This window comes from Sarcophilus harrisii, chromosome 1 (genome assembly GCF_902635505.1).
Source record: "Sarcophilus harrisii chromosome 1, mSarHar1.11, whole genome shotgun sequence".
NCBI classification, from domain to species: Eukaryota; Metazoa; Chordata; class Mammalia; order Dasyuromorphia; family Dasyuridae; genus Sarcophilus; species Sarcophilus harrisii.
The window spans coordinates 487300487-487326390 of record NC_045426.1 but is presented as its reverse complement, the minus strand read 5'-3'; the positions used below and the strand labels follow the sequence as shown (position 1 = coordinate 487326390).

Sequence of the window (25904 nt, the reverse complement as noted above, 5' to 3'; positions counted from 1 at the left end):
TGCTGTGAGAATCAAGTGAGATTCTTATATGAGTCTCTGCAAATTTTAAAGCACTATATTGCATATTATTATTATTATACCATATGTATTATTATACATAAACTAGCTATTGAGGTTATTCATTCTGGTCAGTAGTTTTTATATGATGGATTTTCCTTTCAATCACAAGACTGCAATTTATAGGAAAGATAAAGCAAAACATTATAGAGTTAATGCATGATATCCAGATTGCATAAGTGTTCCTCAGAGGAAAGCAGGGAGAATGAGAAGGAAAAAATAGAGGTGAATATCAAAGATATGTGAGGAGGTATAAAAAATAGATGAAATAATATTTTTGTTCAAGAAACATCATCAGCTTCCTGGATTGGTAATGAACAGCTTGCTTCAACATAGATTTAAATGCCCTATGGACTGATAGCAAGAAAATGGCTTAGCAGCCTCTGAGGAGATAGTTAGAAACTAGAAATAAAGCTACTTCTGGAAAAAAACTGGACCTGTGTATTCCACACCAAAGAGGCAGATGGGACCCTAACCAGTCTGTCACTGCTTCCACAAAATAATTTTTGATGAAAATGCATCTCTCATCACTGCAGTGCTTGGCAGTTGATGTCCATCATGGATATGCAAGGACTACAAATGCTGATAGATTTGTGCCTCTAGCAAAGCTTTGCTAGTAAGGTTTACAAGGGAGATGATGGGAAGGAGTGGAGTGGAAATACAATTGTTATAAGTTAATATATTTCACATAGTGATATTGCATACTATGCACAAAAATATAACAACTCAAAGGATCCAAAAAGTCAAAACTGAATAAATGAATATTTAAGGTTTCCAGATGCTAAAAATACACCTGAGATCTCATTTTCTTCTAAATCAGAAATTGCTTCAGGGAAGAAGACTCTTTGCCTTCTGGAATATAGCATACGGCAAGTTGAGTTGGTATCTTGGCAAAAATCAAGGCTAACCTTCATCTTGCCAACTGTAAACAATGCTTGAAATTTAAGTATTAGGGCTGGGAATAAAAATACCTGCCTACCTGTTACCCTAATTTCCATTTATTTTTTTATTTATACTTCCTAAAGGATGATAAATTATATGACAGTGGAATTTGAATCTGTTCAACAATTTTAAAAAAGTACATCCCTATCTTTACAACTTTATTTTAGCTCAGTTGAAAATGCCAGAGTAAGAAAAGGGATAAAAAAATAAAATTTATTGTGTTGATTTTTTTTGCCATTTTAACAATTCTAAATAAACTTAATTTTTGTTAAGTTCTTTTTTCTCTTACATGTTCATCATTTTTCATATCTTCTATAAATGCAGCTTTCAGATTTCTATTTTTAGGTTTTTGAGTTACAGACAGTATTGCTTAACTAGTTTTTAGTTACCAGTTTTATATATCTTGGCCAAAGCAAACAAAAGCCATTGACTCCAGGTTTATGCAGGTAGTTTAAGTGAATAGTTTCTTGATTTTTGCTGATTATTGGCTTGCTTCCGGGGATACTTCTGAAAATGCATGCATTGACCCTTAATGTCAGTCACAAAACTCTGGGCCCAAAATACTAAAGCAATTTCATTGTTTACAGGATATATCTGGCAGCTTCATAATAAGCTGTGTGATCGTTTTATGGATTTGTTTCTCTCTTGAGCAAACTTTTAAAAAAGGCTGAGTAAAACCCATATTGGTTATTGAGCATATGAAAGTTGGCTGCTATTTTTGTACATAATTATCACTATCTCTGCTTTGGCTTTATGTAGCTAAAGGGAGGGGGGAGAATTAAAATTTTCTTACGGCCCTTCTCTTTCTGTTATAGATACAGTACTTGAGAAACATCATGTAAATGTCAAAGAGACTATCCCGTGATTTTACCACATCTTTTTGTATATAGTTTCAAGGTACAGAGAAAGTAAAAATCTAAAAAAAATTATCTAAATTTTGTTCTTAAAAAAACAAAATCAAACCAAAATCCTTCCTTCTGTCCATATTACAATTAAAGCAAAACTCTGAATGACTAATCTAAAGGAATTTCCAATTTTGAACAGACAGGCTATAAAAATGATTTGTATTTAATTCCCAAAGCCACAAAACGTTAACAAATCCTCCTTTTCATTTAAAAACAATACTTTGTCTCAATGTACTTGATAAGAATAGTTTTTATTCATCTTATTGGATAAAGAATGCTGAAATATTTTAAAAAAGCAAATATGTTTATATTTAGATAAGGTATAAGATGGCAGAATATCTGACTGTCTAAATCTTTGTTCTCTGAATTAATTCAACCTTTTTACTCTGAAATTCTGGCATTCTCAAATTTTGAAAAATTAATGAAGAAAAATCTCTCTCTATCAAGACTTTTTCCCCCTCTAAATGTGCAGCCATCAGCTACATATTGGTTAAATAGCATTTAAGAAGAAGAAAATTGTATCAGCAATGGGAGAAAGACACTTATATTTGGCTCTTTATCTGAGACAATTCCAACCAAATGGTAAACTCCTTTTGAAAGATTTTCTTTCTGAAAGATTCTCCAAATGCTTTCCTTTGAGTTTTAAAAATTACTAATGAGCTGTAGAATGATTTTTCATAGTGGATTAGATGTAAGGTATTTATTTTTTTATTTTTTTCATCTATTTATTTTTTATTTTTTTATAGATGTAAGCTATTTAAATAAATGTAAAAATTCTAGAAAGATTGATTCCTTAGAAAAGAAACTCAAGAGAAATATCGAAGTGGTAGCTTACTTGGAGTTAAAGGATTTTAAGTTTGCTTATGAAAGCATGCTATAATAACAACAGATATGCCTTTGCAAGAAACCTATATGAAGCCTTTCATCTACATTATAACTCACACTACTACAAAATAATGCATTATTGTTACAATGAATAGCTGTTGTATTATTCATTACACATAAATATCAAGATATGATACAGAGGACATAGAAAGATGGAAAGGAAATATCTAGAGAGTCTGAGAAAGGCTTCTTAAAGAAGGGGGAACCTTAGAAGTTAGGGAAACCACAAGACAATTAATGAGACATGGCATTATAGATGGGAGGCAATCAGCATAAAAGCCAATGTATACTTATCATAGAATGTAGAGAAAAGAGAGCAAAATATAAGAAGCCTAAAAAATTAGCAAGGAATGAAATTATGAAGAGCTTTTAATTTCAATGAAGTTCTACTTGCTTTCAGGGGTAAAGGGGAATCAGTGCAGCTTATTGCCTTCCATGATCAAATCTATATTTTAGGAAAAAAATTACTTTGGCAGAAGAGTGGAGTGTTGATTAGAGTGAGAAGAGACATGAAATAGAAAGAAGTCTATTGCAATAATCCAGGTGAGAAGATATGAGAACCTGAATTAGGATGACATTTGTGTGTGTGAAGAGAAGAGGTAGAGGACATACAGTGAAGGTAGAAACAAGATTTGGCAGTGGTAATATAGACAGCCAGGCAGTATAGTGGTAGCGTACTGGGTCTGGAGGCAGAGACCTGAGCCCAAACCCATCCTCAGACATTTACTAGCTGTGTGACCCTGGGCAAACCACTTAATATTACGTACCATAGTGTCCTTATCTGTAAAATTTTCTGGAGAAAGATATGACAATTCCAATATCTTTTCCAAGAAAATCCCCAAATAGGTTCTAAGGAGTTGGACACAACTGAAATGACTGAGCAATAATACTAAAATGTGGAGTTTTTAGTTAGATTAAGGAGTCATGAATGACACTGAGATTCTGAGCCTTGTGGCTAGAAACGTGATGGTGCTCTCAATAGTAATAAGGAAATTCAAAAGGGGAAAGAGTTTGGGGGAAAATAAAATAAGTTTTGTTCTGGATATGATGAATTTGGTCGTCTTAAAGAACATCCAGTTTGAGATACCTAAGCTACATTTGATGTCAAACTATATTGTCTAAGCTACATTGATATAGGACTGGAATTCAAGAGAGAAACTAGGGCTAATTTATAGATCTAGGAATCATCTGCATAAAGATGGTAATTGAGCTCATGAAGAATTAATGATATCACAAAATAAAAATAGTAAAAGATTGGAGGAGAAAAAACAACCCAAGCTAGATATTTGGAGAATACTAGGGCTAGTGGGTAAGATGAGGATAGAGTTTAAGGAGACTGAGAAGGAACAGTAGGAGAAGAACTAGAAAAGAACAAGAGGACAGTCTTATGAAAACTTAGAAGAGAGTGTATCCAGGAAAGGTAGCTAATAAGCAGAGGCTAATTTTACTGAGAGATCAAGGGATTACCTAGAGGACTGAGAAAAGATTTGGAAATCTGCATAGACGGTAGTTTTAGTTAAATGATGGAGTCAAAAGTCAAATCGCAGATAATTTAGAACTGAGAAGAAAAGAAATGGAGACATAGCATAAACATCTTTCATGAGGAGTTTATACACAAATGGAAGAGGAGATACAAGATAATAGCTGCAGGGGATCAAGAGCAGGTTTTGTTCTGTTTTTAAAGACAGAAACGACATAGAAATGCTTATAGACATAAGGGAATGAGTCAATAGATGGAAATTGAGGAAAGATAGTGGAAAGGGCAGCAGATACTACTTGCTTTAGAAGTCTAGAGGCATTGGCATCAAAAGTACCTCTAGAAGGGTTGGCCTTGGCAAGGAGAGGGATAACTTCTTCCTTTGAGACTAGAGCAAAAAAAAAATAACTGGGGAAACATATCTGAGGGATGTGATATGAGGGCTAAAAAAGAGTTTTCTGGTGTGTGTGTGTGTGTGTGTGTGTGTGTGTGTGTGTGTGTGTGAAGCAGGAGTAAAGGTAATGGAGATCATGGTGAGAACACAGTTAAAAAATCAAGATGCATGTGGAAATATGTAATGATGAAAAATTATGATAAGCATCAGTTTCATAGTTAATGAGCAAGAAAATGAAATGCTTTTAAGTGATGACAAAAAAGGTGCTGGCAAGATCAGAGATCTGCCCATATTTGTGGTCATTTTGCACAACAGCAATGGTATTACATTCCAGGAAGCTGAATCTCTCCTCCAGGAAAGATCTTAAACAGTCTAATTTTGTGCCTCCCTCCACAGGCCTTTCACCACCTATGGATACTCTCCTTGGATTGATTCTGTCATGGTAATCATATTCTCATACCCTTATCCTTACCTCATTTCAGTTATTCTAAACATCTTCCTTCTGATTTTCAAACTTCATGCTCAATTCACCCACCCTTTCCCAATCTAATTCTATTCTTATTGTTGGTATTCTTCTAGGACTTCTATTTTGGGGGCAGGTCCACATCAGCCATGTATCATTTCCCCACCAGCTGTGCTTCTGACTTTCTGTCCTTTGATTATTTACGCTTCTTTCTCCTTTAAGAACTTTTCTCAGTACTCAAGTCCTTCTCATGCTGAATTATCCCTCTGCCATGCTGGTTCCATTCTCCCATTGGTGAGTTCCTTCTAGGTCCTCATTTCTAGAAAAGCCCGTGCCAAAGTGTGCTTCCAGCTCTCAGGCCTTTGGCTTTTACTCCCAGGATCCTTTCCACACATACTTTTTAGCTTGCTTTTTATTGCTTCACTATATTAGAATGTAATTTCCTTGAGGGTAAGGACTCTTTCTTTTTGATGTTATAACAATGTGGACAAGAAGTTAACTTAATCATATGATCAGAAAATTGAACATAATATCTGATTATTTGCAAAATATGGAAACAGTCATAACACAGGCTTGGTAATAAATGGATAACTTAGAAGAAGTAGTATGATCCACTGACATCACTGAGAAAATTTCTAAGTTTAATTACAATCTGAGAATTACAAAAAGGAGCAGCTAGGTGGTACAGTGGATAGTATGCTGGGTTTGGAGTCAGGAAACCCTGGTTCAAATTTGACCTAATATACTTACTAGCTAAGGGACCCTTGACAAGCCTCTTAACCCTATTTGCCTTAGTTTCCTCATCTGTAAAATCATGCTGAGAAGGAAATGGCAAACTACATCTTTCAGACATAACTGAAATCAACTAAATAATAAAATATAAAGATGGTTCTAGGACCACACATATAATACATACATATATATATTTATATCTTTATGAATTAAGTCTCAACACAGAGGTTAGCAGCATTTTGTACACTATGCACTTTAGGTTGAAGAAATAGATGGAACATAGAATTTAGAGCTGAAAGCCACTTTAGAGATTACCTAATACAAACGTTTCTTTTTATAAAAATGGTAATCTGAGGTTTATGGAGGTTAACTGACTTGTCGAAGGTCATATAGGCAAAATAGAACAGAGCTAGTATTCAAATCTAGATCTTTTGACAGTCAATTCAGCTCTACTATCTAGTGTTGTCTTGACATTTAGTTTCAGGCACAAGGTCTTTGCTTTTTTAAATTGGCCTAGAAAACACACAGACTGTTTATAAGCCTTAAAGCAGTACATAAAAGTGAGTTGTAATTATTTAAAAGTAACCCATGTTCAATTTTCAGGTTTACTCCTCTTTACTCTGCAATAAGCTAGTGATATTGAAACTTCCCATTAAACATCTTAGATGCTTGTTTTTACATTTGAAAGCTTCCTTTGAAAAACAAAATAACAGTATAAGCTGTCCCCAAGGACATGATTCTGCAATATTCTACCATTTCTATTCAAGTTGGGCCTCCTGCATCAGCAATTCTCTCATTGAGCAGCTGGAAGTGCAAATGGAGAGCATCAAAAGTACATTTTTACTCCTTTTGGTGTTTCTAACTACTAATGTACTAGTCCAGATATTAGGATGTTCATTTAAGTCATTTTAGGAAGCCGGCCAACATTTTAAAACTAACTTGAATTTTCTTAGCTTTTTACATTTGACAAAAAAAGCATGGAAACATTAAGAACATAAGAGGAAGACCTTCAGCGTGAGGGACCTCTAATACAAAGGATGGGAATGAGAATCTCTTAGAATGGGAAGCCATGAATGGCCCATGTGACCTGTATCATTAAAAGAATAAACCACATAGATCAGATAATCAATACAATGGATTATTGATGGGTTGTTTTCTAGATTGAGCAAAAGAAAATTGAGAAAAATGGAGAGAGAACCAGGAGAGAACAGTGTCATGAAAACCTAGTAGAGAAAATATTTGCAAGGAGTAAATGATCAACAAGTTGGAGGAGAACTAAGAATGATGAAAACTTAGAGGAGAGTATATCAGGGAAGAGCAGGTAATCAATGATACCAAATGCAATTGAGATGGTAGGAAGGATGAAGAAAAAGGTCATTTCTTTCAGAAAGTAAGAGATCATTGGCAACTTGGAATAGGGTAGTTTTTGAATAGCGACGTCAGAAGCCAAATTTCAGAGAGTTTAGAATTGAATGACATGAAATAAAATGGAACTACTGAGTATAAATGAACTTCACAAGGATTTTTCTTTTTGGGATACATGGGAGACACTATATAAGATAGGCAATGGGAGACTGAGAGAAATTGAGGGACACAGGATCTAGTGGTTGTAGAATTCAATCAGATGACCTAAGCTTTTAATCAATACCTATCTTTTGCCAATTACATTACAGCTTTAGGTTCTCAACTTCATAATCTTCTGAATAAAAAGGTTGATCTTTATTTAGCTTTGAAAATTCTGTACCAAAGAAATTATCAGGTTTGAATGAGGTGGTATTATATATCAAATCAGAACATGCTAATAGTGCTAACTGGCCTATCAAAGTGAATTATTTATTAAGTGAGGTTTTGAAACTTGTACTTAAAAGTTCACATTAATGCCCTGGTAATTATTTTAATGGATTTTCAATGAACTGTGACATACTTAGCTGGCATATCAATATTTAGTACTACTGTGAGAACAGATGTTCTACTGATATGCCTTACCTAAGAGTTTTGTTAAAATCCCTTTAGTAAATGAATATGTGATCTGGGGGCATTTTCCTTGTTATTGTTCAGTTGTTTTAGTCATGGCTGATTCTTTGTGACTGTATTCAGGGATAAACATAATGGAACAATTTGCCATTTCCTTCTCTAGTTAATTTTACACATAAGAATACTGAGGCAAACCGGTTAAGTGACTTGCTCAAGGTCACACAGGTAGCTAGTCTGAGGCCAGATTTGAATTCTGATCTTCCTGACTCCAGGCCCAGCTTTCTATCCACAGTGCCACCTCACTGCCTTTTTTTGGGGGGAGGGGATGACACATTTTGCCTACCACATCACTGAAGAACTTTAGTCAATCAAATTTACATTAAGCATCTACTATGACCCAGAAACCCTAAACAATGAAAGAAAAAGAAAAAAAAATTAAGTCCTCAAAGAACTTAGCCTTCTAAAGTCTGTTTTATCTTGAGTAAAGGAAAAAAATGAGGGAAGGTTGGAGGAGGGAGGTTCACATGAAAAACCTGTTTTATTAAGCCTTTATGTGCTAAGCATGGGGACACAGAGGGGAAAAAAATCATTGCTCTAGGATCTCACAGTTCAATGGAAGGTTACAGGAAAGGCATTATCAGCTTTGGGTACCATGAAATAATGCCTGGAGATGGTGGAATTTGAACTTATTGTTGAAGGAAGCTAGGAAAACAGGGTGAGATTCAAGCTAAAAGGGATCATGGGATATTGAGTTTTGTTGATAGCAGTCTTTATTTTAAGGATGAAGAAATTAAGGCCCAGAAAAGATTAAAAGACTTTACACAGCTAGTTAATCACAGAACTGGGATGAGCAGATATGTTTCCTAACATTTAATACTCATTTCACTTCACCACATTGTCTCCCCAGTGAAAAGTTACTGAAACTGTGCTTTCTCTATTTCTTTATGACTTTTTAAAAGATTGAGAAATTAGGCTAGAGTTACTATACCCAAAATGTATTGTCTTGCTTGGAAAAATTATAAGAAATCATTCCAGGTAGGTATATGGTGTTGGTGATCTTGTAGCTTATACTGTCCAGTTGGACTGTCATCCTGGTGCTTTCTAAACTAGGCTAAGTGATTTCTTCAGTATTGAATACTTCTTGTACCCTACTCTTGACAAGTGAATAAGTGAAAATGAATGAAAAAGAAAATATCAAGCTCTATGGGTCAAATTAAGCGAATTAATGACATATCTGAGGTCATTATAGGGTCTATTTGAACTCTTAATAGAAGTACAAACTGTTGTGATACAGGAGCCACCTGCCAGTGGCTACTGGAGGTCTAACTCAGACCTGTAGAATGGACCTCTTCATTTGAGAGGATATTGATGATACAAGGAGACTGAGAGGCAGTCACTGTTCTCTGTACATTCTCTGTTATATTAGTTGAAATGGAATAATAAAGATGGTGGTAGAGAAGTCGCTGTCTTACTTTTGTAAGTAAGTATTCAGCAGAGTATATGACACATATGTCAATAAATACCATTATTTTATTCATTAATATAAACAGAAGTTTCTTTAAGATAAAAAACAACTTTCTAAATATATATAATTTTTGAAATAGACTACTCCCATGAGTTTCCTTTCTGGAGTTCAGAATTATTATTTTTAACATGACAGTGTCCAACACTAAATACAATACTTTCCAAATCTTCATTTATCTATCACTTAGCTTTATATTCCATTTTATTGGTGTCTGGCTTATCTATAAAATTATTTGATTTTAGAAACTGACAGATAAATTTTCATATATTTTAATTAAGAAATCATGCCATCTATGTACACAGTAATATAATAACTACTATCCTGCATAATTATAAACGTCAAGGACAATTTAAGGAATCCTTATTTTTCATTAAAAAACATTAAAATTCCATACAAAGATAGACAAAAAGAACACAAAATACCTCAGACATTAAAAACCACATTGTTATGGCTGGATTGTATACAAGTAAATAATCTTCACAATAGCAATATCACATAAAAGTTTGACAGGATTAATAGGTGGACTTTAAAGCAAAATAACACCTTTACAAAGGTTTGGGACAAAGACATGTATGTATCTGGATGAAAATACAAACCTGCTTACTTTTTTAGAAATAACAAACTGAAGTCTGGTTAAGAATGTCATAAGCATGGAGACTGATTAGATTCTGAGAATCACAATCACTTTCTTGAGAAAGAGCAACAGAGAGAGTTTTATTCTTGCTTAAAACTGGAAGATGTGAAGCTATTCCCCCTCAGATATGAAACTCAAATAGCACAGTTAAAACACAGACAGGAGCTAATAAGATTCAGTTTGCATTCAGAAAAAAATGATTTAGATCTCTGCTTTTAGTCTCTGTTTCCATGGATGGAAGCATGTTAGAGACACACACTCTTTCTAATTAAGATCTCCTTACTATTTACAGTTACCTTTCTACACTCCTTTGGTTTATTTAATTAAAAGATAAAAATAGAGATTTTTTTTCATTTAGTGGAGGGATATTTAAAATAGGATTTAATTCACCCTACAAATATTTAGGTTTTTAATAACCAAATTCACTTTCTGAGAGACCTTAGACAACATATAATATTATTTGAGATATGATTTAAAAAAAACCATAAAATTGGGTTGGAATCCTATGTCTAAGATATGGCTCTAGGATGATTATGGGCAAATCTTTTAACTCCATGAGATTTAGTTTTCTTGTCTGCAAAATAGGTATAATCTATTCTATCTATTGTAACTTGCCTCAAGAGAGTTTATAAGAAGAGCAACTCACAAATCTCAAAAAGATTATATGTATTATTAGTGCCTAATTTTTCATAAGTGACAAACAGTAGATCTAGGATTTGAATGTTTAATATATCGCGTGTATATTACAAGTATTTTTCTCTGAATAATTATTTGAAAAAAAGTAATACAAGTCTTATCATCATCCCCTTTTTACCAAAGAGGAACCTGGGAAATTAAATGATTGTCCATGATTAACCAATAGTAAGTTTCTGAAGTGAAATTCAAATTCAAGACTACTGACTTCCAACTAAATGTTTTATCCCTTGTGTCACTCTGTTTTTCCATTACTTCTTATTTTTGACTCTCAGGGTGACTTCCCACCTCCCTGATCACACAAGACACAATATTTCGCTTACACGGCAACCTGGTCTTGCTGAATTTGATTTGGGAAATAGATTCACACAGTAATTGCCAGAGCACCATTTCAGCAATTCGTTGTATAGTGAACTATACTAGGTATTGTCCAAAGATTATATCACTGAAGGTAGAGGCTAGATTAATACTTGTAGGGCAGGTGATAGAATGGAGAGCAAAGGATGATAGGAATGCTCTATGAGGTCCTTTTCAATTGAGATTCTATTGTTCAGGAACATAAAATGCTTTGCTGTCTTTTGAATATGATGGTGACAAATTATAACCTGAATTTGATGAGGAGAGGATAGAAGTGCTAACTTCATGGAAAACAGAGATAATTAAGAATTAGAGATCCCTAAAATTCCTTGAGTTTAAAATTAACCAAATCAGGGAAATGATAAAGTTAAAGAGTTACTAGTTTTAACAAAAAATCTATAACAGTATTATATAGACTTTTTAAAAATGAAGCAAAATCATCTTGGTCTCTTCCATATTCAAGCAAGATGACATAATCTTATGATTCATGTGTCACTGGACCTAGAAAAAATTTTATGTTCCAAAACTAAACTCACTTATAGATCTTTATATGGAAAGCTAATAAATTTGAAGGGGTGGAACAAGCTAACTTCTTTGAGATGCTAAATTGCATGGTTCTTTTATTATGTGGTGAAAATATGAAGATTAGTGTTACTTTCAAGAATATTCTTCCTTTTGTCATCTCTTATCACGCAGTCTTCCATGAATGTGATTGCTTTGAAAGAATGAATAGCCCATAACTATTCAAGAAGTAGGGGGGATCTGGGAAAGGATACATAGAACAGGTTCAGCTGGTGACTCTTCATAATAATAGAGAAGTCCTGAGGAGTAGGGCATTGGTTAGGTCATACTAAGATATAGTATAGGAGGATTTATAAATTAGTAAATCAGGTTAGTTCTTGATCTGAGCTATAGTTGATTAGGTCATCTCTGGACTAAGATCAGCTGAAGCACTGTGGTGTCATGGAAAGAATACTGGTTTAAAAATAAGAAGTAGTGGAAAAACAGAGTGACAAAAGGGATAAAACATTTAATTGGAAGTCAGTAGTCTTGAATTTGAATTTCACTTCAGAAACTTACTATCGGTTAATCATGGGCAATCATTTAACTTCCCAGGTTCCTCTTTGGTAAAAAGGGGATGATGATAAGACTTGTATTACTAAAAATACTTATAATGTAATATACATGTGATATATTAAACATTCAAATCCTAGATCTACTGTTTGTCACTTATGAAAAATTAGGCACTAATAATACATATAATCTTTTTGAGATTTGTGAGTTGCTCTTCTTATAAACTCTCTTGAGGCAAGTCACAATAGGTAGAATAGGTTATTATACCTATTTTGCAGACAAGAAAACTAAATCTCATAGAGTTAAAAGATTTGCCCATAATCATCCTAGAGCCATGTCTTAGACATGGGATTCTAACCCAATTTTATGGGTTTTTTTTTTTAAAATCAAATCTCAAATAATTTAACCTCCTTGAGCCTGCTTTCTAATCTATAAAATGAGGAAATTGGTTATATGTTGTCTAAGGTCTCTCAGAATGTGAATTTGGTTATTAAAAACCTAAATATTTGTAGGGAGAATTAAATCCTATTTTAAATGTCCCTCCACTAAATGAAAAAAAAAAAACTCTATTTTTATCTTTTAATTAAATAAACCAAAGGAGTATAGAAAGGTAACTGTAAATAGTAAGGAGATCTTAATTAGAAAAACCCAGGTAAAACTGGCAAGACTCAGTAAATGTTCCACATTTTATTAAGTTTTCAAAGCCTCAGGTAAAATGGACTAGAAGGACTTAAGCGTTTAATGAGCTAAAACTGAAACACTCATATGTTGAAAACAATCTAGGTTTGTTTTTTTTTTTTAAATCAGCAAATAGTTAAATACACCACTTGCAGAGCATCTCATAAACCAAAATTAAGTTATTTCTTTTTTTACCCCAATAGAAATGCATATGTTCTTAGGTATTTCACATGAGACTTCTTAAAAGTCAGAGAAACAAAGTATTTTAGAACAACAAATGGCTTTGGAGGTCACTCGGTCTAATTCATACCTGAATAAGAATTCTCTCCACCAAATACCTGCCTTGTAGTCAATCACTATTCAAAAGTCTATAGTAATGAAGGATTTACATATCATAAGTCAGTTAAACAATTCTAACACTGAACAACTCAATCTACACAGAATACTATGGAATTGATCTGATTAGGGTAGAGTGTATCTTTGTTCTAGACATCTGGACTTTCTTCATGCAAGTTAAAATCACAATACCCTTTTATTGGCCATGTCACAAGGATGATTTCTACTGAGTTTGCAATTTACTCAAATGTATCTTATTTAGAGCTAGTAATTGTCTGAATCTGAATTTGAACTCTTTAAGTTCAGAATTGTGCAAGCAGCTGCCTCAGACCTTAATATGACTAGCCTCAGATACTTATGATCCTGGCTATAAGATCTTGGTTTAGCAAGTCGTTTAAACTATTTGCCTCAGTTTGCTCCTCTATAAAATGGGGATAATAATTGCGCTTAACTTCTCAGATTGTTATGAGGATAAAATGAGATGATAATTATAAGCTTTAAAGTGATATAAAATACTTGAAATTTTATAAAATTTGAAATAGTATAAAGATTCTATTTATTACATTTGGCTTGCCATTCTATTTTTTTTTTTATGAAGATCCTTTTGGAGTCTGATTTTTATATCCAATATAACATTTATTTCTTTTCACTTCTGGTCATCTCAAAGCAGACTATATTTAATTTTATTTAAATCACTGATTAAACTATTGAGTAGCTAAGGGTTAAGGATAATTCACTGGGTACTCTATTAGATCCTTTCTATCTATATTTCTATGTAATTAGTTCCATTTTCTAGCATATAATGTATTTGTTGTTGTCAATAGTTTCAGTAGTGTCTGAATCTTTGTAATCCTATTCGGAGTTTTCTTGCAATGACACTGGAGTGATTTAGCATTTTCTTCCCTAGTCTTTTTTACAGAGGAGGAAACTGAGGCAAACAGGATTTAGTGACTTGCTCAGGATCATAGCTCAATTTGAATTCAAACTTATTTCAGGTTCCACATTCTATCCACTGTGCCACTTAGATGTCCATATACTGCATATCTGCGCATAATTCAAGGTATATGTGTTTGTGTGTACACACGAAATATAGTACTAATTAAATGATATAGTCAAATTGTATGCAAACTACAATTATGGTAAGCAAAAAGTATTACTTATACTTGGAACAATACAGCATTTTTTCAGTTTAAAAATGGGAATGTATTTCTATTTTTAACATTTGATAATGTATCAAGCTCTTTATGAAAGAAAATGTCAGAATTAAAATATAGGTTAGGAATCATCTAGAGACTTAATACTATAAAACAGAAATCAGCTTGAGTAATTTAGGATAATCTTGAGCATGTAACTTTGATATTGAAATAATAGAGCATTCCAGTGATTGACTTATTAAAAAAAAAAAAAAACATGGCAAGACATGTATTAAATAGAGCAATGTGGCTGAACAGAGAGCTTACCTACAGTTTAACTTACATGTAAAAGAATATATATACAAGAGATGATTTTTCCCCCTGTCATAGAGATCTTATTTTAGTTACATAGACTATTAGAGCCAATGAATTTGTGATTAAATTGATATGGCTTTTCCATTCAAAGGTACAATTCACAATTCATTCATGACTTCTCATTCTTTTTATTTGTCCATAGGAAAGAGGCTAAATCTGTGATTTTATTGGTACAAGGAACTCCTGAAGGAAGAAATTCTTTCTGCTAATCCAGGTTGTCACCTTCTCTACAACTCATATTTTGAGTTGTTTAAAACAAATCACTTAATGCTATTTGCCTCAGTTTTTCCCTTTTACAAAATGAGCTGGAGACTAAATGGCAAACAACTCCTGTACCCTTTCTAAGAAACACTCAAATGGGATCACAAAGAATCTAAGAGTTGAATACAAATTTTAAAAAGACTGAAAATCACTGATTTGTCAAGGGTTACAAAGTCGGATTTGTCAAAGGCTTGAATTCAAATCTTTCTAGTTCAAAGTTGCCTCTCTATCTACTATGCTGTTGTCTTTTCTGATTTGCCTATAATCTTTCATAAACCTTCTAGAAGGAGTTTAACCATGTTCTGGGAACCTTTCAATCTCTTTACTATGGTTTTGTGCAGTGAACACAGTCTTTGGAAATGCAAATGCTTTCATGTTTATCATCTTTATTGATCTTTATAACAAAATTGTGAGGTAGGTGGTATGTATATAATTATCTCCATTTTATAAATGAAAAAATGGAATCCTAGAAAGGGTAAGTGCTTTATCTTTATTCATCAATTGACATTTAGTCATTTCTTGTTTAAAAAGAAGACTTCATTTAAAGCTTCTTCTAAAATTATTTGAAATAAATAAATTACATATTTGCTGGGATCTGCCAAATAGGGAATTTATTGAATTGTACATGGTTCATCATTATATGACAATATTTGTGTAGGGTAACCTAAGAAGATTGTTTTGCATTAACATAGGTAGCAAAAGGTACCACATTTTCTGTTTTAATGCTTTGGGTGCTAAATAATTTGATTACCCTGGATTATAAGTGGTTTGTAAATATGGGAGAATTCCTTCTAAACAGATTGATTTGCACTATTGATCAGAGAAATGCAAATTAAGACAACTCTGAGATACCACTACACACCTGTCAGATTGGCTAAGATGACAGGAAAAAATAATGATGAATGTTGGAGGGGATGGAGGGGACACTGATGCATTGTTGGTGGAGTTGTGAACAAATCCAACCATTCTGGAGAGCAATCTGGAATTATGCCCCAAAAGTTATCAAACTGTGCATACACTTTGATCCAGTAGTGCTACTACTGGGCTTATACCCCAAAGAGATACTAAAGAAAGGAAAGGGACCTGTATGTGCCAAATGTTTGTGGCAGCCCTGTTTGTAGTGGCCAGAAACTGGAAAATGAATGGATGCCCATCAATTGGAGAATGTTTGAGTAAATTGTGGTATATGAATGCTATGGAATATTATTGTTCTGTAAGAAATACCAATAGGATGAATACAGAGAGGCCTGGAGAGACTTACATCAACTGATGCGAAGTGAAATGAGCAGAACCAGGAGATCATTATATATTTCAACAACGATACTGTATGAGGATGTATTCTGACAGAAGTGGATTTCTTTGACAAAGAGAAAACCTAACTTGGTTTCAATTGATCAATGATAGACAGAAGCAGCTACACCCAAAAAAAGAACACTGGGAAATGAATATAAACTGTGCATTTTTGGTTTTCTTCCCAGGTTATTTTTACCTCCTGAATCCAATTCTTCCTGTGCAACAAGAGAACTGTTAGGTTCTGCACACATATATTGTATCTAGGATATATTGTGACATATTTAACATGTATAGGACTGCTTGCCATCTGGGGGAGAGGGTGAAGGGAGGGAGGGAAAAAGTCGGAACAGAAGTGAGTGCAAGGGATAATGTTGTAAAGGAATTTTTTTCAAAATAAAAAAATGCTAAAAAAAATTTAAAAAAGGAAAAAAAATAAACTGATTGATTTGTAAAGGGCGCCTAAGACACACATATAAAAACAATAAAAGAATAAATAGAAATTGTTCCCTAACATTTAATATATGCAGAAAGCCATTCTCCCACACCAGTTCTCAGGTGATCCTCCTCCATTTTAAGGTTTTCTATGAATTACGAGAAAACTCATCTTAAAAATTTTTACTTATCACTTTTTCAGTCACTGTAGAACTACAATGTCTTTGAAGGAAGGGATTTGCAATAGTTTCTTTAATATATCTTTCAGTATTAAGTCTGATTGTTCAACTATTATTGTCTGAATAAACATATCCTTCTAAAATAGAATTTTCTTTGAATACATACTCTGGGGCAACTAGGTGTTGTAGTGGATAGCATGAAAGTCAGACTGAAAGTCAGGAAAGACTCATCTTCCTTAGTTCAAATCTGGTCTCACACATTTACTAGCTGTGTCACTCTGGGCAAATCACTTAACTCAGTTTGCTTCGGTTTCCTCATCTTAAAATGATCTGGAGAAGGAAAGAACAACGCACTCCAGTATCTTTGTCAAGAAAACCTCAAAGTCAGACCCACTTGAAAATTAACAGCAATGTACACATTTCATTTAATATGTTAGAATAATGCAACAATAGTGCATTGGATCTATGTCATGTCATCATAAACTGCCTTATGATGAGATTCTTTTAGAACTTCAGTTAATATATATTTATTGTAAACTTTTAGGTATGTATGTTAACAGGAACAACTCAAAACAATATCACATCTTCACTCATTAAAATGTTTTGTTAATAATAAAACTAATGATAAAGATTACTATCCAGAAAATAGAATTAGGTCTAGCTGCCACCCATTAGACTTAGTTACCATGAGAAAAGACCCAGGGGAAAAAAATTAACATTTGGAATAATTTAAATTGCCTTTTCTGTTACTTGTCAGTCCTGTATAGTTCCACATTGAAGATTCTTACATATTTTAAATTCTGACTTTAAATAAGTCAACAATAGGACACTATTAGTAAAATGCTTTTCTGATTACATTAATTTTCTGTAGTATTGTAAATCCATAGTGCATCTCTAATAATGGAAAGCAACAAAGACTTATAAGTGTAATTCTTATTGTCTGTGTAACTATGCATTTTACCCAACTAATCAGAAAATTATTTCTGTTGACACTAATTACAGAAAAGTAGAAAAGAAAATTATAATTTACATTGCTTTTGATGGATAGAAAATTCTAAAGAGATATGTGTGTATTGGCTATGCCAATGGAGCCTTCTATTCAAAAAATGATCTTAGAAAAGACAGAGTAGTGAATATAAGTCTGGAAGTTGGAGGTCATGTAGGCAGCCAGATGGAAAGAAGCAATGTGTCCAATAATAAATCTTGTGTGACCTTGCATATATCAAAGACAGTCAAGAAAGAGCAACAGTAATTCAACCTATTTACTTGCTTAATTTTTTTTTAATTCAGAATTCCTATAAGCATTTTCACTTAATGTATATAATTGTGTATTATTACCTGTATGCTGCTCTTCAATCCAAGCCTGTAAGTACATGAAGAGGAGTAGTCCTGCTACTCCAAACATCAGTACAGACAGAAAGACTTGTCTCAAATTCATGACCATTTCAGAAGGCTGCATTTTTGCTCTTCTGTGAATACATGATTTTCTTTCCATTTATTCTTAGTCTGATCTTGTTCTCTTCAACATCTTTTTCTTCAGTATCCTAGAAAATGGGAAAATAAAGCATTGTGATTCTTTGGAGATACTTTTTTTTATGGATGTTCTGTGAAACAGGAAGAATATTTACAACACTGAATGTTTAAATGAACACTGGTGTAATGAAACTGAAGACCTTCAAAGGGACAGATGCCTGGTTACACTCCAAACACCTATTCTTATGTGATACATTTGTTCCTCTACAATTAATACATTTTTAACATTAAATTAAATACAATGTTAACTTAACCTTTCCTAAATTGTTAAAGGCCAAGGAAGAATGTATATCTCAATGTAAACTATTTTTAATGAACAAAGAATCTTTTATTGACATTCCAATATGTTCCCTGAGAAATGATCTTGGATAGTTCTGATAGAAGTATGTTAGTATGTTACTAAAACCATAAAACAAGGAGAAAAAATGCACTTAAAGATTTTTTCCTTTTTAGTTACAAGCTTTCTTTTCTCTTTTTAACTCCCTTATTTTTATTTTTATTCCTAGCAGGGGATCTGCTTTTTTACTTTAATGAAAAGATCAAGGCCATTTGAAATGAAAGCTTTCCTTCACTAAACCTTTCAGTTGTTCACTATTGATCGTCTCCTCCTTCCAGTCTCAGAGGATTAGGTGACCCCACTATTTTGCAAAGCCAGGTCTTCCACATATGTCCTCAATTCCTTTCCTTACCATAATCTCATGAATTCTCACCAAGAATTACCCATTCTTTTTTCTTTCTGCTCAATAGAGCCTGGAGATACTGAGTTCAAATCCTATACCAGCTGGCTATGTGATATTGACCAAGTCATTTAATTTCTCTGAGTCTCATTTTTCTGAACCATATAATAAAGAGAGTAGGCTAGATCAGGGCTTCTTAAACTTTTTCTTTTCATTATCCCTTTTTGCCTGAGAAACTTTTATCTGACCCTGGTTATATAGGTGTGTAAAATAGATATACAAATCAAACATTTACTATAATAAATCATAAAGAAATGTATTTTAAGACATTTCTTTGTATAATATAATTTTATCATTTATTAAAGATGAAAACAAATTTGCATACCAATGACATGCTATGCTTATTTATTTTACAAAAAGAATTGTCTTGGCAGAGTAGTTGATTCCTTCAACTGTTGTCATTTTTTGTGAACCCCACATTCAGTGCCACAACCCCATGGTTTAAGAAGTTTTGGGCTATATGATACTACAGGATTATGTGATTGTTAAATAATGGATATATTGAAAGATGATGGAGAAGAAGGAAAGGTAGCAAAATATTATGGAAGGTTAAATACTAACACTTTTTTTTCAAAGGAATAAACAGAATTTGTAAGCTGTAGGTCAATGATATAAAATAATTCCTGAGTAAATTCTGTAATGGATCATTAAAGGACAATAAACATTCAACAAAGGGACTGGTAATGACAAAGAACTAGCATGTTGTCATCAAGACTAGACTATACCATACTCACTTAATCTCTTATTTTTGCCTGGTAAATCAGAAGAATGCTGTAAATACAATTTGTTTCAATTTTAACTAAGCATTTGATAAAATAGAACAACTAGATGATACAGTTAATAGGGCAATAGAACTGGTTAGACTCATGTTCTTGAGTTCAAATCCAGCCTCAACCAGTTACTAGCTGTCAAGTCATTCACTTATCCCTGTTTGCCTAAGTTTTCTCTTTTGTAAAATGAATTGGAGATGGAATAGCAAACCACCTAATGTTTTTACCAAGAAAATTTCAAATGGAGTCAAGTAGAGTTGGACATAACTAAACAACAACAAAATACTATTTGACAAAGTGTTTCCTGTGGCAAAGAAAGATAAGGATAGATACAGAGGACAATATATATAAGTTGATAGAATCAGAACTGACTGAATGACTCAAAGAGCAATAATTTACTGTTTCACATCAATAAGGCAAAAGATCTCTAATAGAGTATACCAGGAAGATGTTCTTGGCACTGTATTATTTGACATTTAAAAAAAAAATCAGTGGTTTAAAGGTAGATGTATATGACATTCTCATCTGATTTTCAGATTATAGGAAGATAGGAGGGCAGCTAATGATTGGGAATCAAGAAGATCTTGACAGATTAAAGTACTGTGTAACATCTAATTAGATAAAATCCAATGAAGATAAATGTGAAGGCTTGTACTTGGGTTAAAATGAGTGAAATTTTAATTTCATAAAGGGGGAGACATGTTTTAACAGCAGTTTTTATGAAAAATACTTGAGAGTATTAGTGGATTCCAAGTTCAATGAATCAGGAATGTGACATAGTAGTCAAACAAGTCAATGAGATCTTGGACTTCATTAAAAGTGGCATAGCTTCCAGAAAGAAGGAGATGATAGAATTCATCTGAAGTATTTGTTCAATTCAGGGTATCCCACTTTATAAAAGATATCAATGAATTGGTCAACGTACAGAGGAGTGGGACTGGAGTTTATGCCACATAAAAAAGGTTAAAGGAATTGAGAATGTTTAACTTTAAGGAACAAAGAATTGGGGGGACAAGATAGTTGTCTTCAAGCTAATTAAAGTAGTCATTCAAAGGAGGATTTGGCTTGTTTTTTGATTTCAGAGTGCAGAGCCAAAAAAAAGGGTGGGAGTTTCAAAGAAGTCAGTTGAGGATTGATGGTAAGGAAGAACTTTCTAAGTATGAGAATTGTCCAAATGTAAAATGAGAGGCACTGGATTTCTTCCTCCATCTCAATGTTTATCAAAGCTGACATAACTACTTATTAGGTATATGTAGTGATTGGGCTAGCTTTTTGGAGGTCCTCTGGATCAGCCTTGATCTTAATGCAGGAGGCAGGAAAACCAACATGAGGCTGGTCAAAGATAGAATGTCTATCTTCCAGTCCTTCTTAGCCCTTATATACCTTATTGTAATTATATCATTACAGCATGCTGATTATGTGTGAACTTAGAGAAGCATTACATCACCATACTAAGTACTAAGTATATATATGAACTAGAGAACCATTATCTCATTAATTCCACTGAATTAACACCTTGTTTCAAGTATACTTCTCCAGAGTTCAGAATCTCTACAGGTATACTAGTATGGTAAGGAATAGAGAGTTACTGATGACCTTTCCAGAACTTTAAATTCTATGATTTTTAATATTCTTTTGTGAGTGAGTTTGTGCATGGAGGGGCAATTGGAGTTAAGTAACTTCCCCAGCATCACCTAGTTAGGAAGTGTTGTGTTAAGTATGTGAGGTCAGATTTGAACTCCCCTCTTCCTGACTCCAGGGCCAGAGCTCTTGTCCACTGAGCCAATTCCTGACTCCCCAAATTCTATGAGAAAATTAAGAATGAATAAAGAGAAATGCTTGTCAGAGTTACCTTATAATTGGGAAAAATAAGTCTGTGATATTAATTGAGAAAAGATGTAATTTTATAAAACTTGAGAACAAGGATACAATTTATACTTTCCATAGAATCAAAGATTTATTTTAAAATAATATTTTATTTTTTTCAATTCATGTAAAGATGATTTTTACACTCATTTTTTAGAAAATTTTGAGTTCCAAATTTTCTTCCTCTCTCCTTCCTCTTTTATATAGAATCATGGATGTAATGACAGTATTAGCACTCTATACCTTAGAATCAGCTGGAGTCAGGATAAGCAAAAGTCCTCAGTCTTTATTCTTGGTCTTTAGAGGTAGGATTGAATTGGATGGATGCAGAATCTCCAAGATCTCCTTCTTCCTTATCTACCACCAAAGTGACCGGGGCTAGTCTTACTCCACTCCCTAGTCCCTCCCACAATTCTCTGTATACACCAATTATCCAGCCAGCACAGGACAATGGGAAGAGCCATTTTCCAAGTATATGCTTATAGAGTATTGTCCAATTGGTAATTAGCCTTAAGTGCTCGGTTGTCTGGATCTCAGTGCATAAATTCAAGAGTTTCAGCCCTCTATACATGGAAAACATATTTCCATATTAGTCATGTTATGAAAAAAGAAACATCAAAAACAAAAGAAAAAAATGAAAAAAGTGAAAATAGAATGTGTCAAATTGCAGAATCAAAGATTGAAAATGTGAAGGGATATTAAAAAGAGTCTCTCTCCAACACTCACTTTATAGATAGGGAAATTGAGACCCTCCCCCCCACCCAAAGGTGGAAAGCCTTGCCCAAGTTCACACACAATAATAGAACTAGGATTTGTAGTCTAATGTTGAGTTGTTTCACACTCCGTCCCCATCCCCACTAGACAGACCCTGCTGCTCCTTAATATCTTTTCTATATCTAAAAGGACAGAGAAAAGATATAGTAATATTTGGGAATAGGAGCAGCAGTTTAAGGTCTCCCCTGAAATTAGCAAAGCAATTCTCTTTTAAGGAAGGGTCTAGCCAATTGGTGTGAGTGAAAGTCAAGAGATCAGTTCTTTAAAGTCTCTCAGTTAAAACATAAGTAGCAGAAAAATTACAGGTACAATTATGGAAGGTTTTGGCAGGAAAAAATGTCTTTTTGTTATCCTTTTTAACACTTGAAATAATATGAGAAGAAGTATAAGATTTTTCTTTTTTTTTCTTTCAATCTTCAAAAACATTAAAGTTGATTTTTTAAATACCTCAAATGCTCCTAGGTGGTTCAGTAGATACAGTGCTGGGCCTGGAGTCGGGAAGACTCAACTTGAATTCAAATCCATTTCAGTCACTTACTAGTTCTCTGCCCCTGAACAAAATACTTAACCCTGTTTGCCTCAATTTTCTCACCTGTAAAATTAACTGGAGAAGGAAATGGCAAACACCTCTCTTCACTATCCCAGATGGGGGTCATAAAGATCAAAAATGTCTGTTGAGTTCAATAACAAAGATAGTTTCTGTATATTGAGATTTTTTTGTATTTCTTTGTATAAGTGCATAATTTTACTTTACATATTTTGTGACTAATTACTTTCAATGATATTTTAAATTTAATTTAATTAGTATTTAAAAATTATAAAAAATGATTGGATTATGTGCTAACCTATTTTTTTCAATAAGCAAAATAGGGAAAAGTCTAAACTTTAGACTGATATAGACTAACTCAAGTTAGCACATAGGGTCAGCTAACCAAATTGCCAGCATGAAAATAGGAGGAAATATTATCCCATCTCTACTCTATAAGGCTTCCCTTGAAAATTCAATTCTACAAAAGAAATAGCTGCATATGAAACTGGTATAGGAGGAACACGTTTTTGTTTGTGCTTTTGAAGTTTTTTTTTTTTAATCTAGTTAATCTTTGGTTCTGATAGCACAGGAAGTATTAAAGGAAATAAAAGAAGTGAATGTGTTCTCACAGAGCTCTTATGATAGAAAAGAACTTACCATATTAAATTAAAGTTAGAGAAATATGAGTTTTCCAAGTGCTTATAAAACATTGTAGCCCACAAGGGAGATAGGAATTTGAGGTTTTTCAAGATTGATTCCTCAAGGAACTTTATGAAATGAAGGTAACATTCGCTTGCATAGAAGTTAAACTTAAACATTGAACAGAAATAATAACTGGGTTGGATAAGGAAATTCAGATAGTAGGTAACCAACCAAATATATTCTGTACTAAAGACTAAATAATTGCACTTAAGAAGGAAGAGATCTTTAAACTCTTGCTGTCTGCATAATTAAAACTCATCTTGGAAGAGAAAGGATAGAAGAAAATTCATAAATCAGGCAAGAGCTGTGAACCTAGGGGAATAGAGGGTATGGAAGCCAATAGAAGTAATCCTGAGGGGATTTAAATGAGAAAATTATTACCTAGGCTTCTGGATAGAGATGAAGAATTTACTCTCTTTCTCTGAGAAATGTAGTTATTCTATGTCTGACACATCCTCTTGGGTACAGAAGGCAGTGGAAAACCTCTAATTGTTATTATGGCAGATGTGAGTAGGATTGAGTGATTAAAGCCACAAGGCATAGAGGCAATCTGGTATAAAATAGAGAGATACATGAGATTTTCTCAGATCTCAGTCCATTAACCCAAAGTTGGCATTCGAAAATGCCTCTCATTAAACAAAGGTGAGGTGGTAGAAGCTACAGTATTGCTTCAAGCAAAGCTGAAGGTCAGTTGTAATGGGAAAATGTATCTATTTGGAGATAGTCTGTTTGCCTCTAAGCCTCTGGAAAAAGTGCAGACTATTGGAGATTGAAATTACTTGGAATAATGCTGCTTTATGTATGGCAAGCTATGCCATTTCCATAGTCAAAAATCTTTCTTTGGAATTCTGCTCAGTCATCAAGTTAAATCATTTGGTGAACTCTAATTGCTCTCATACTTGCTCAACCCATAACCATGCAAATCTGAAGGGAATCTATCCTTGAATCTCTTACAATGTTTTATATTTTCAATGGATTTTTCATGGCCTATTTTGTTATTGTTATTTTTGTGTAGACCTATACTGCCTTACCATGATTAAAAGTTTCTTAGGATAAGGTACTTGTCTTACCTGTCCTTGCTGCTCTGCACTCATTTCCATTTGGAAATGGCAGATATTTATATTGTGGCAAATTGTATATTTTCATGCCTCTTGGAAACTCTTTAAGGATAAAAATTATACAGGATGCACTAGTTGAAATTGGAAAAGGGGAAATCCTTCTGGAGAATTTCCTATATCAATGAGATGATAATAGAGTACCCCTTTGGATACTTTAAAATTCCACTTTGAACCCACCATAGGATTTGAAATGAGAGGACCAGGATTCAAATTGTGTTATTCTATTTGCTAAATCAGTGACTGTGCAACTTAAACTTCCTGGGATTCAGTTTCCTTATCTGTAAAACATGGAGAGTGACCTTGATGTCCTCCTAAAATCTTTTCCAGATTTTTCTATCTGTCTGAATGTCTCTCTCTGATTCTCTCTGTCTGTTTGCCTGTCTCTTGCAATTTATGAACATGAAATAGACAGTATAAAATGGAGGTAATTTTAAGGGGGGATCACTAATAATGTTAATAATGACATTTACTATTATATGACAGGCACTGTACCAAACACTTTACAAATATTATCCTATTTGATCCTTGCTAAACCACTAGAAGATAGATGCTATTATTATATCCCCATTTTATAGATGAGAAAACTGATACAAGACAGAGGTTAAGTGACTTGCCCAAAGTTACACAGATAGTAAATGTCTGAGGGTGGATTTCAACTCAGGTCTTGCTGACTTCAGGTCCAATGTTCTATCCATTTTCCTATCTAACTGTCATAAATGTTAAGGAGGATTGAGAAAGGTTTCTAGTAGAAAGTGAGACTTTAGCTGAGGTTTGAAGGAAACCAAGGAAGCTGGAAGGTGGAAACAATGAGAAAGAGGACTCTAAGCAAGGAAGACAAATAAGTCCAAATGCCAGAATTTAGGAGACAGATGTATGAAAAGCACAGAAAAGAGGCCAATGTTACTGGATCATCAAATATTGGAGTAGAATCAGGGGCATCTGAGTCCAAGGGAGCATGTAAGTGATGCAATATATGAAAAATCAATTTGAAATGTATGAAAATGGAATAAACATAGATGAGCGTTATCAAAAAGTGTCTACTTTACCTAGCTTTATATATCTTAGCAAAGAATCCA

At 33.5% G+C, this 25904-nt stretch overlaps 1 pseudogene; it reads right to left on the bottom strand.

Moving 5' to 3' along the window:
- Nucleotides 1-17933: 17933 nt before the first annotated feature.
- LOC116420594 overlaps nt 17934-25904 on the bottom strand; it is a 45379-nt pseudogene continuing 37408 nt past the window's right edge.